The following is a 12,902-nucleotide window of genomic DNA, read 5'->3' as shown; positions in this document are numbered from 1 at the left end:
GATCACAAGAGTCTTCAGCATCTGTTCAATCAGAAGGAATTGAACATGCGACAAAGGCGATGGATGGAAACTCTAAACGATTATGACTGTGAGATAAGATACCATCCAGGCAAGGCCAATGTAGTTGCCGACGCCTTAAGCAGAAAGGAAAGGGTTAAACCGATCAGAATCAATGCCAAGCGCATTGAAATAAGAAATAACTTGAATGAAAGGGTGTTAGCTGCACAGAAGGAAGCTGTGCTGGAAGCTAACTATCCTGCAGAAAAGTTGGGAGTAACTGAGGAGCAGTTATCCCACGACAAGGATGGAATGCTACGACTAAACGGACGAATATGGGTTCCAGTTTTTGGAGGACTTCGGGATGTTATCCTCCAGGAAGCCCACAGCTCTAAATACTCAGTTCATCCTGGAGCAGATAAGATGTACCAGGATTTGAAATCAAACTACTGGTGGATTGGTTTGAAGAAGTCAGTAGCTGAGTATGTAGCCAAATGTTTGACTTGTGCGCAAGTCAAGGCTGAGCATCAGAAGCCGTCAGGTTTGCTTCAGCAGCCTGAAATTCCCAAATGGAAATGGGAAATGGTGACAATGGATTTTATCACCAAGTTGCCAAAGACGAAAAAGGGAAATGATACCATATGGGTCATAGTAGATAGACTGACTAAGTCAGCTCATTTTCTACCCATCAAGGAGACGTATAGCTCAGATATGTTAGCTCAATTATACGTCGATAAGATTGTGGCATTGCATGGTATACCTGTATCTATTATCTCCGATAGAGATACGAGGTATACGTCGCATTTTTGGAAAAGTTTCCAACAATCGTTGGGTACTCGTTTGAATTTTAGTACAGCTTATCATCCTCAGACTGATGGTCAGAGTGAGCGTACTATTCAAACCTTGGAAGACATGCTTCGAGCATGTGCGATCGACTTAGGTGGTAGTTGGGATAAGAACCTACCACTGATTGAATTCTCCTACAACAACAGCTACCATTCTAGCATAAAGGCTGCGCCTTTTGAGGCCCTATACGGTAGAAAGTGTAGATCGCCCATTTGTTGGGCAGAAGTTGGAGATGTCCAGTTGTCTGGACCAGATATCGTCTTTGAGACGACAGACAAGATCGTTCAGATCCGTGATCGTTTGAAAGCTGCCAGGGATAGGCAGAAAAGTTATGCGGATCCTAAGCGCAAGGATTTTCACTTCGAGGTGGGTGACAAAGTATTGCTCAAAGTATCACCTTGGAAAGGTGTGATGAGATTTGGAAAGAAAGGCAAGCTGAGCCCGAGATATATAGGACCTTTCGAGATTATCGAACGTGTCGGGTCAGTCGCTTACAAGTTAAACTTGCCTGAAGAGCTTAGTGCTATTCATAATGTGTTCCATATCTGTAATTTGAAGAAGTGTTTCGCTGACGATTCACTGGTCATACCGCATACAGATATACACATAGACGAAAGTCTAAAATTTGTGGAAAAACCTTTGTCGATTGAGGATCGACAGGTAAAGAAGCTTCGAAGGAAGCACGTGCCTATTGTTAAGGTCAAATGGGATGCCCGTAGAGGTCCCGAATACACGTGGGAAGTGGAATCCACGATGAAAGAAAAATATCCCCATTTGTTTGAATAAATCTCGGGGTCGAGATTTCTTTTAAGGGGGTGAGGATGTGACACCTCGAAAAATTTCGTCCAATAATGTCTTGACACGTGTCATAAGGTTCCGTTATGTGAAAACATACTTTAGAGGGACTAAAAGTGACGAGCAGTGAAAACTATGGAACGTAAGGGTCCAAAGTGTCAACAATGGATAAATAGACTCTATGATAACCCTACATAATGTTTATAACCTTAAACGGATGGTTCATGGATCATACGACGCGGAAATTGCACAAAAGTGAAGTATTTCAAACTATAGGGGCCAAAAGTGTCAACATGTTTAATTTATACCTCTGAGTGAACTTTTGGCGGACCCGAAGCTTTGTATAGCTAAAATATACTCACTGGAATATGTGGTTAAAATTTCATGAAGTTTCGTCAACGTATGAGAAAATTATGGCCAAAACCGTACTTAAGGGACTAAAAGCGTCAACGTCGAATTTCATGGCTTTTCGGTTGAGCGCAAAGTTATCCGAGGACATTACCATGTTGGTAAATGTCCTAAGGTTCTTAAAAACCAAGTTTGGGGGTTTACGGGTCGAGATAAGTAGCCGAAACATCGCGTACAAGTCCAGGGGCCATTTCTGCCAATTATGGAAATTTGCTGGTCAGACCAGGTCCTTACGGACCGTAAAGCAAGGACCATACGGTCAGTATAAGGTGCCCAGATACCCAGTTTCACGAATTCAGTTGTTTGAGTCCGAATTTTGAGTTGGTTCCAGCTGGGTGCACCTCCATTTTGCTCCAATAGTGTCCCTTGCATGCCTAGCTCTACAGTAAACCTCAATTTACAGCTTTAAATCAGATTGAATGGCAATTCTTGGACATTTTCATAGTAACCAAGAACTCACTTCTCTCAAGAGCTCTCAAGAACTTTCAAGGCAAACTTCCTGGAGCTAATCTGATCATCAAGGCCGATCCTAGTGTTCACTAAACATCTATAGGACTCTTGTAAGCTTCCAATTCGTTCTTTAATTCGTTCTTGTTACGATTATTAGTAAAAGTCAAACTGTTTGTTCATAAGCTTTGACTTTCGGATTAAACAAGTTTCAATCAGTCATTTCTCGAATTGAAACCTGATATAGGTTGGTATTTATGTGGGAAACAAACCCTCAAAAGGGTACTCTCTGATTCCCACTACATGCATGCTAAATGTCGAGTCAAACCTATTTCTAAAAAGTCAACAGAAGCGATTTTTGTGAAAAATGACGTGAATAATGATATAGATGACATGCAATCTGTTTGATCTTCATAGAAAGCTTTATTATGAATATAAGAATGTATTTTACCACGATCAACTCGACGATCTTTAGTGTAAACCCGGATTGGAACCGAAAGTCTTAATAAACGACTTTTTCGTAAACTATCCGTTCGGATCCGTACATGCATGTGTGAGATCTGTATTTTAGAGCATTTTTGACCATTTGCATTTTAGTTAAACTTTCTGGAAATTTTATGTCATAAGTCTATGCTTAGCCGATTCGAATGCATGTTTCCGATTTATACATAAAGTTGACTATTTTGCCCTTTTTGATTTAAAACGGGATTTTTGGAAAAGTGAAAGGATAGAAATCTTTATTTCTAATATATGAACTTGCACCGAAAATTTCGGATCAGTTGGTGGTTCAGATTGTGAGTTATGGCCATTAGCGTAAAACTATATTATAAATTACATAAACGGTCCTTTTCGCGTAGAACCCGTTTCTGGCCACGTTTTGATACGAAACTCTTTACCAACAGAAGTAATATAATATTCTGGGAATTTTGATGATTTTTAATTAATTTTTGGCTGAACGGATCCTAGATCGCCTAGTCATTTCGGCTTATGTTGGTTTTGACCGTTTTAGCCATAAAATGAGTTTTACACATCCTTTTGACCCGAAACCTTTTTCTACTGATTTTATATATTAAATAAATTATGTTGAGCCTTCTGGAAATATAAAAAATCTCAGATTTATTTTGAAAACTCGAAAACGCCCCTAAATCGCATTTTTAGCGTTTTAAGCGCATAGTAAGCGTTATATTTATTTTCAACATATAAGACCTATACCTACTGATGTAATTAGTATATTTTCATATAATAACAGTAAGTATAATATTTTGAACCCAGGTTTCCAGTTTTGGCAGTTTTAGCCCTTGTGAATTTACTAAAATACCCCTACGGTGCATAGTTTGGTTTTAAATGATAAATTTGATATATGGGTCATACCCTACTGATATAATATGTTATATTAAGTATATTTACTGTATGAACCAGACCCGAAACTCAGATTTCTAAATTTACTCTTTTATGATCTTTTAAATGACCGAAATACCCTTCTAAGGCATAAATTGGGTTTAAAATTATTCCGGGCAATATAGAACATAACTTACTGATATAATATTATATTTTAAGCATATTACCTCAGGGAACTTGCATTTGAATCATTTGTCTACCCGTATCGCCCTTTTTGCGTTCGGTTCGGGTTACGTAACTAGTTTGCGTAAATTGACCGAAACGGGTCAAACGTTATCATTTTTATCTCAAAATCCAGAATGTATTTAGTATATCCATATTATACAAGTATTCAAACTTGTCGGGTCTAAATCACATTCTATCCGGTCTTTCGCTTAATCGTGCGTAAACCGTATCATTCTTAAAACTAACCGGTCAAAGCTTAGGCTTAAATAAAAGACCCGTTAGGAATCTAATAGGTTAATTATAAACCTTTGTTCCAGATTAGGAGGCCCAGCAAAAGCTACCACACTTATCCGATTGTGTTACATACTTACTCAGGTAAATACATTTTGACTTATTTTCCCTATACGGGCTTGGGGTACGGTATTTAAAATACCGCTTGATCGGGCGCACAAGTCCTGCGCCTTATAGGTGTACAGTCTTGAATAGCTTGTGCGACTTCGTTTAAACAGTTTTGTCTTACTTAAAGGCTTTGGGGGGTTATTGACCGTGTCCCGGATATCCTTGGCATTATCTTACGAGATGGCCACGACCAGAGCACGGGGTGTAGGCGTACACCCGACGTGTATAACTCTTTAATGTGGTGTGTCATTTAATCTCTAGCCCGGACAGCAGATCCCGGGCCACCAGAGATATAAGTGCATGTAATTCGTTCACAAGTTTATATTATATAAATATCCCAAGTTAATAAAAATATTTATGCCTTGTGCATTTAAATCAATTTTCAATCATTTTCAAAATGAGTCAGTCGATTTGTATTTACCAGTGTAAACTGACGTATTTTTCCCAAAAGGTTAAGTGCAGGTACTATACGAAAATAGGCTGGCTGTTTCCTAGAGCGTCCACTATAGTCTCGCAAGCTCGGACGACAAATATCTGTTGAACTATTTTTATCTTATTTTATTTGATCCGCCTGTGGATCCGTTTCAACTACTGTGATATTTATTATTGCAAATTATTTAAAAGTTGAAATGTATCTTTTCTGTTTCCGCTGTGCATTATTATATTGTGTTGATTGTCTATGACGATGCCAACTACGTCACTGTACCCCACACCGGGCCCACCGGTGACACGTGGCAATCGGGGTGTGACAACTGACAACGCCGACAAATACGGATTTTCTATGAAAATTTTATATTCATGAAATTTATTTTGTGAATATATCGTACTTTCATACGCCACAAAACGCAGACGCGAACGAGAAACGCGGAAACGGTAACGTACCGACAATCAACGACGAAACTGACGCACCGGACTCGAATTTCGTCGCAATATTAATGCATTATGATATATTTGGCTTCGTTTTCGAATTTTAATATACGCAGTTGAAGTCGGATCAGAAACGACAAATGGGGCATTTACGCGATCTTAACGAAACAGTCGAACGCACGCGATTAATAACGATTATTGACGCTATTTTTACATATTTTAAACTAAAATATCGAATTATGATGTTTCACGACGCGTGGGCGCGAAAGCGGGTTCGTAGGAATGTCGGGCCACTCAAAACGCGGGGACTGGGCTTGTGGGCCTTGGGCCCAAGCCAAGGCCCATTATGTAAATATAAAAAGGGTGCATACCCACCTTCTTCATTTATGCAGAACAAACAACAAACACCACACTTTACTCTCTCTCATGAACCCTCACCGGCAAAAGAAACTGGCCGGATTTCCGGCGACCGGCATCGGCGCCGCCGTCTGTGGCGGTGACGATGATTCTCCGGCAACCCCCCCTTTTTCTCCTTCCTTTCTCCGGTAGAACAATAACCAGCCCCACCCCCTTTTCTTTGCGACTCAGAATCGGACCACCACCACCACGAACCGGTGGTGGTGCGGCGCCTACAAGCGGAGGAAGAGAGAGAGAGCCGAGAAGGGAGAGAGAGCCGAGACGAGTGAAAGAACCGGCGGTCGGTACCATTGACCGCCGGACATTGCCTTTATCCGGCGAGTACACCGGCTTCGGGGTCGATTTGGTTTAAGTTCGAGGGTTCGAGCAGCAGAAGGAGGGAGACAGAGACTCGATCCGGTGGTCGGTTCAATTAACCGGCGGTCGGCTCATTGAACCGGTGGTCCTTGTCCTTGACCGACTGTTATTCCGGTGATGATTGATGTTGAAGATGACGGCTGACAATGCGGTGGTTCTGTTCCTCACCTTCTTTCTGTCTCAGTTCCGTTCAAAACTAAACACCGGTAAGTGGCTCGGTCTTGTTATTTTAGCTTCGGGTTTCGTTGGATTGGATTCGGGTTTAACTCAGTCGATTCAGGGGTGATGTGTGGTTCAGGTGTCGGTTTCGGGTTAACTGAGTCAACACAGCGAGTTGACTGGTCAACTGAGTCAACTCAGTCATCTCGGGTCAACAACATATTGGTGGTGGTCGAGGCGGTTCGGTTCGTGGTTCGGGTTGATTCGGTCAAACCGGGTCAACTCGGTCAACCTGGTCAACTCGGTCCGCGAAAACGAACGGAGATTCGGTAAAGATTTAGGATGAATATTAATTTTCATTGATTATTCCTTATTTCATGCGTGGAAAAACGAGCTCGAACCGCACAGAACGATGAGTTATTAGTTAATATTAACTTGGTCTTATTTATTATTTCGTTTATACAAACTGGCTATGCATAAAAATGGTTGAGTAATTGTTGAATCTTGATAAAAATAACGACACTTAGTTGTCAGGGCCGTCCAAAAACAGAGGAAACTCTGCCCGTTTTTCGAGAAAACCCGTAAAACAAAACGAGTTTTAATTATAAAACAAAACGTGTCTTGTTTGTAAAACGACGATTATTGTTATAAAGCGACTTTTATAAAACGAGATACAAATATAAAGTTTCTTTATCAACAACTTGCAACAACACGAAAACAACGATACGGAAATTATTTCGACAATTGATGTGTGTAAAATGCAACATATAAATCACATCAATTAAGGTATAAAACTAACCCTTTTTAAGTACTAATGTTGGAAAAAGAGTGTTTTTGTCTTCCTTTTGTATTTTCAGGATGAAATGAGCTCAAAATCACAAAAGAAGCAAAAAGACAACTAATTCTACCATAAATACAAGAAAAGGAACAAAAGTAGACTGCCCGGACCCTCAACGGCACCTCCCAAAGCAAAGGAGAAGAAACAGAGTCTGAACACGCCCCGTGTCCAGCGAACACGGGGGCGTGCCCAGGAAGCAGCAGAAAAGACAAACCAGTAGAAGCTTCCATTGCCCACCACGGGGCCGTGTCCAGCGAGCACGGGGGCGTGGTGAAAGTACAGCAGGCGCATTAATTGTAATTGCGAATTACAATTAATGAAGAGAGAGAATGTCAGACGGGCACGGGGCCGTGTCCAGCGGACACGGGGCCGTGTCCAGCCTTCTGTTCAGCCTATAAATAGAGGAGCTTGGTTTCATTCTCTCTCATCCCTTGGCACACCACCTCTCTCACACTTCATCCACCACCCACCACCACCATAACACCATCATCCACCACCATCATCCATTATCCATCGTAGAGTGTGGGAGTCGTCTCGGGATCCAAGATTGATCGTAAGAGTTCTTGACAATCAAGGCCATGTTTGCCTAAGTCTCTTACATCACTTGGTGAAGACAAGTGTTTAGTATAATACTTTTTATTTTTAATCTTTTGCACTTTTTATTTGGTTTTGTATTAATGACTTTAATAACTAGTTACTTATGTTGAAGGTGATCTTTCCTTATCGTTTGTCCGTGGTGTCTTGGCATTATTTTACTGTCTATATAAAATAAAAGATTTTCACCATTCATATCTTCTACGGTCTATATGGAGGTATGTTGGCTACCTGGTCGGGGGTTAAGGGAACGGTTTGGTAAGGGTCTTGCCCTTGTTCAGCGTTTAGAGGTCCTGCTTGGGACCTGGGTCAAATTTAGTAGGATCTCCTTCAATGCCCATAGGTATTGGATGGCGGGGATCCAAACTCTTTGACCCCCTCATAAGTTAACTACTATTAATACTATAACCCGGCTATTTAGGACTGTATCCCTGCTGACTCAGACTACTTAGCCGAGGGTAACGTCACCGCCAAAAGCGGGGCCTACCACAATTTGCATTAATAACTTAATTCATTATCTTTCAATAATCTGACCCTTTAGGATTGTATCCTTGCTGACTCAAACTACTGGGTTGAGGGTAACGTCGCCTTCAAAAGAGGGGCCTACTACAATAACTAAGATAATCTCTTAAACAAGTGCAAAAGTGCAAAAATAATCAAAGGTTATACTAATACACGTGTCGGATCCAAGTGATTCATCTTGTCTATCTGTTTTTATTTTATTTTTATTTTCAGCATTTAGTTACTTTTTATTTTTCTTAGTTTAAAACATTTTTCTAACTTTTTGATTTGATTAGACGTTGAGGATAAACCGGTATTAAAAGCTCTTGTGTCCTTGGACGACCTCGGTATCTTACCAACACTATACTACGTCCACGATGGGTGCACTTGCCCATATGTGTGTTTAGTGTTAGTGAATATCGTGTTTTATAAATTTAAAACTTGGCTAAAAGTGTAAAAAGGGGCTTAAATACTCATCAAAAATATAACACACTTCACGCACATCAAGTTTTTGGCGCCGTTGCCGGGGACACAAGGATTTTAAGAAAGTTAGGAATCAGCGGCCTAATCATATTTTTATTTTTCTTTAATTTTTTAGGATTTTTTTTTAGTTTTTCAGCTTCTGCAGAGCTCAACACGGGGCCGTGCCTGCTGAACACGCCCCGTGCTCAATCATTGGAACTGGCAATCCTGTTTTAAGTCAGACAGTAGGCTGAACACGGGGCCGTGTCCACTCAACACGCCCCCGTGCCCAAGATTCAGTTGCTGAAAACAGAACCGTTAGATCCCGGCGGTTGGTAATTTCTGACACAAACATGAGTGATAGTAATTCTTTTTACTTTCGGCACTCTTATGGTTTGTGGTGTCGAATATGTGGAGGCGAACATGAGGAATTAAAATGTTATTTTCTCACTTATAGGCCCCACTATATAGACCCACCGATTCCTTGTAACCTTAAGAGGGGCGAAAGTAAAAATAAGCACTATTTCTCCCTCGAATGCGCCCAGCCAGATATTCTAGGAGAAATGCTCCTTGACGAGTTATTTCAACTAGAAGAACTACTTCTCAATTGGTCAAAAGAACTTAGGAAGGATTTTTTAGATCCATCCCAAGATGATGACCATGAGGAAATGTTGGAACCGCATTCCGACAACCTCATTGCTCCCGAAAATACCTTCTTACCTAGAAAAGACGTGGACGATAGTCGTCCCTGTGCCGATTGTGCCGTGAAGGACTCCCCATCGACTTCGTTCGGTGCATACATAGACCTGAGCGATTCGGCATACACCTTCTTTAACGAGAGCCCAGAAAAGGGTTGGACTTGTCCACCTAGAATGAAAATAGGAATTACCCTCACCGACAACCTCTTGCGTTCTCGCCTTAGTATAGGACAATTAAGGTATCTTAGGCACTTTGGGGTTGTTCCAACAAGTCAAGAGCCACCCGATAGGAATTAGCTCCTTAGTAAAGACAAAACTTCATAAAACAGCCCTCCGACACGGGGCCGTGCCTGGTCAACACGCCCCCGTGTTCACTCAGAAGATTTTCTGCTGATTCTGTCAGAATACGGACAAAATGTGTCAGGATTTTCTCTGCACACGGGGCCGTGTCTAGCGGACACGGGGCCGTGTCCAGTGTGCTGTCGTTTTCTTTAAATGCAGCCTGAATCCTGCTCATTTTTTACCACTTCACCAAGCAGAGATTCCTGGGATCTTCACATATACCATCCTAGGTAAGTGCTAAAAGAAGGTTCCTAAGGACCATCTTGTCTTTTCCACTTTTGTTCATTTCTCCTTCTTCCAAAAATTTTTCAAACATCACCTCCATGGAAGCTTGGAAATCCATGATTCCAACCTTCTATGAAAGGTTTGTAAGATTTTTGGCTACGGATTCTTGTCTAAAAGTTAGTTCTATAACTTTGTTTTAAATTATCTGAGCTTAAAACACAATAAAAGTATATTAAAATAATTTAAAAACCTAGAATCGTTGGACAAAAATCCTGCAGACAGCTAAACACGGGGCCGTGCTCGCTGAGCACGGGGCCGTGTTCGAGGTACTGTTTTGCAAAAGTTTAGTTATCTTCGGCTTATTTCGCAGAAAATGGCCAGCAGAAACAGTGGAGCATCTTCGAGAAATAACCGAAATGGAAGGAGGTCGTCCACGGCGGAGGATTCCCTAGTAAACTACGTTTACGCTTTAAGGGAAGCCATAGACGAGATGACGGGTGTAGAAGAAGCATTGGTGGACCGCATTAATCATCTGACGGTAGGCTTGGAGGGCTGCCTGCGAGAAGTAAACCTCCTGCACCAAAGGTTAAACCTTCTCGCTTCCCCGCCTTTGGTTCCGGTGATAACCCAAAGGGCGTGAAATGTAGTACCCGAGGTTATCATTCCAGCCGAATGGCACGCCATGCACCAAGTGCCTCAACCAAGGGTGGTGCAAGGAGTTCCGGTGAGCACTCCTCCTCAAGACATCGAAGAGAATAAAGCTACCTTCTACCTCCCAAGGGAGATAGAAGAATGGCTTTGAGTGATAACCGAGGAGCCATAGGCTAGAGAGTGTTTCTGCATCGGGAAGCTATTCCCGAAATTTTCCTAAATAAGTAGAACCCTTATGATAACCTCATGTATCCCCTAGTTATTTAGCTAACTTTATGTAATGTCTATTTTCGCAATGCTATGATGGTTTTTATGATTGATGGTTGTCTTGAGTATAAAACACACTCATGGTGGTAATGGATGAAAAAGGGAACGAGAAAAATGAAACCATGCAAGAAGAACAGAGCAACCCGACAAAAATCTCCATCACAGAAGGCTCAACACGGGCCGTGCCCAACCAACACGGCCCCGTGCTGAGCCCCCTGCAGAAAATCACCCAGTTCAGGTAACTGGACACAGGCCGTGTTCAGCGGACACGCCCCCGTGTCCAGGCTTCTGTTTCAATTCTCTAATTTTTGTTACTGGCACTTGACCACGGGGCCGTGCCCGGTCAACACGGGGCCGTGTCCAGGATGTCAGTAACACAAAACTTTGCTTTTAAACCCACTTTTACACATTCTAATCAACCAAAAACATTATTTTTGGACACATTGAGGACAATGTGTAATTTAAGTGTGGGGGGGATGCTAGAACCTTGAAATTTTGCAAAATCCTAAACACAAGCCTTACACAAAACTCTATTGGAACCGCTAAACACCCCAAATTTTTTCAAAAAACTTTTTCAATTTTTTTTTATTTACTTGTCTTAGTTTAAGTTGGGAATAACAAGTTCTAAAAAGGTTATATTTTTACAAGTTTACAACCGATAGCGTCGTGATAAAAAAAGAACCAACATAAGAAAATTATGAAACGGCATAACAAGTCTAGTTAAAAATTGGATTATATATACTTGGTCACATTAAAAACCCATTCCCACAAAAGTGAGTTTTGAGCCTTTATTGAGCATAAAAATATACATATTTAGACTAAATGCTCATTTTTCGTTTCTTGTGTGAATAGCCGCTCGGTTCTTACAAATCTAGAACTTGCCACGACAATACATTCCCGGTCCTTACCAACTTAAACCCAAGTAAGTAAATGATGGAGGCATTAGGACTAACCATTTTCTTTCAAAACCATTATTTTTCATTTTTTATCACCTACCCAAAAATCCCCCTAGATAGCCCCTTTGAGCCTAAACCTTTCATTTCATTACCCCAAAAACCCTTTTTACCCACCAAAAACCTTTTTATTTTTCACCCTTTATTTTAGTAACAAGCTCGGTTTTTCGTAAACTCGCCTTTTCATGTGAAAAAAAAATGATGATGAAGTCAAAAACAAACAAAAGCTATAAAAAAGCTTGTTTGGAGAAATACTTCAAAATAAAAAGTCACTAAAAACAAGGTATTTTACGAAAACCGACGCTTTTTACGATTTTCGCCCTTTCTACTAACCACTAACCCAACCACCCACCTTTAACCCAAGCCTAACCCTTCACCCAAAAAGTCCTCTTGATATTTACAAAGGTATAAAGTTAAAAAGGAGGAGGATTGATTGCTTGGCAAGCCTCTGGAAGGCGTAAGTTCCGTGCCGCTCTCGAGTGACTCACTAAAATATACACCTTCGGCCGAGTGTTGAGTGATCTCCCGTGAGGTATGTGAACTTGTATATAAATGGAATTTTAATAAGGCATGCTATGCCCAAATAAGTAATTTATCTTATGAAACGTTCAAAATAAATCATAACGAATAGGATTGTAAATAAATAAAAATAAAACTTACAAAGACCTTGGATTCCCGACACTCTAGGACAAGCTAAAAACTTCTCTTCTACCTATTCCATTTGGGAGTGTAAGCCACATTTAAAGAGTTTTGCTTGAGGACAAGCAAAAGTTCAAGTGTGGGGGTATTTGATGTGTGTAAAATGCAACATATAAATCACATCAATTAAGGCATAAAACTAACCCTTTTTAAGTACTAATGTTGGAAAAAGAGTGTTTGTGTCTTCCTTTTGTATTTTCAGGATGAAATGAGCTCAAAATCACAAAAGAAGCAAAAAGACAACTAATTCTACCATAAATACAAGAAAAGGAACAAAAGTAGACTGCCCGGACCCTCAACGGCACCTCCCAAAGCAAAGGAGAAGAAACAGAGTCTGAACACGCCCCGTGTCCAGCGAACACGGGTGCGTGCCCAGGAAGCAGCAGAAAAGACAAACCAGTAGAAGCTTCCATTGCC

The sequence above is a fragment of the Helianthus annuus genome, chromosome 10 (genome assembly GCF_002127325.2).
Source record: "Helianthus annuus cultivar XRQ/B chromosome 10, HanXRQr2.0-SUNRISE, whole genome shotgun sequence".
In the NCBI taxonomy this organism is placed as follows: Eukaryota; Viridiplantae; Streptophyta; class Magnoliopsida; order Asterales; family Asteraceae; genus Helianthus; species Helianthus annuus.
The sequence above is the reverse complement of the archived record's forward strand: the minus strand, read 5'-3'. Positions refer to the sequence as shown.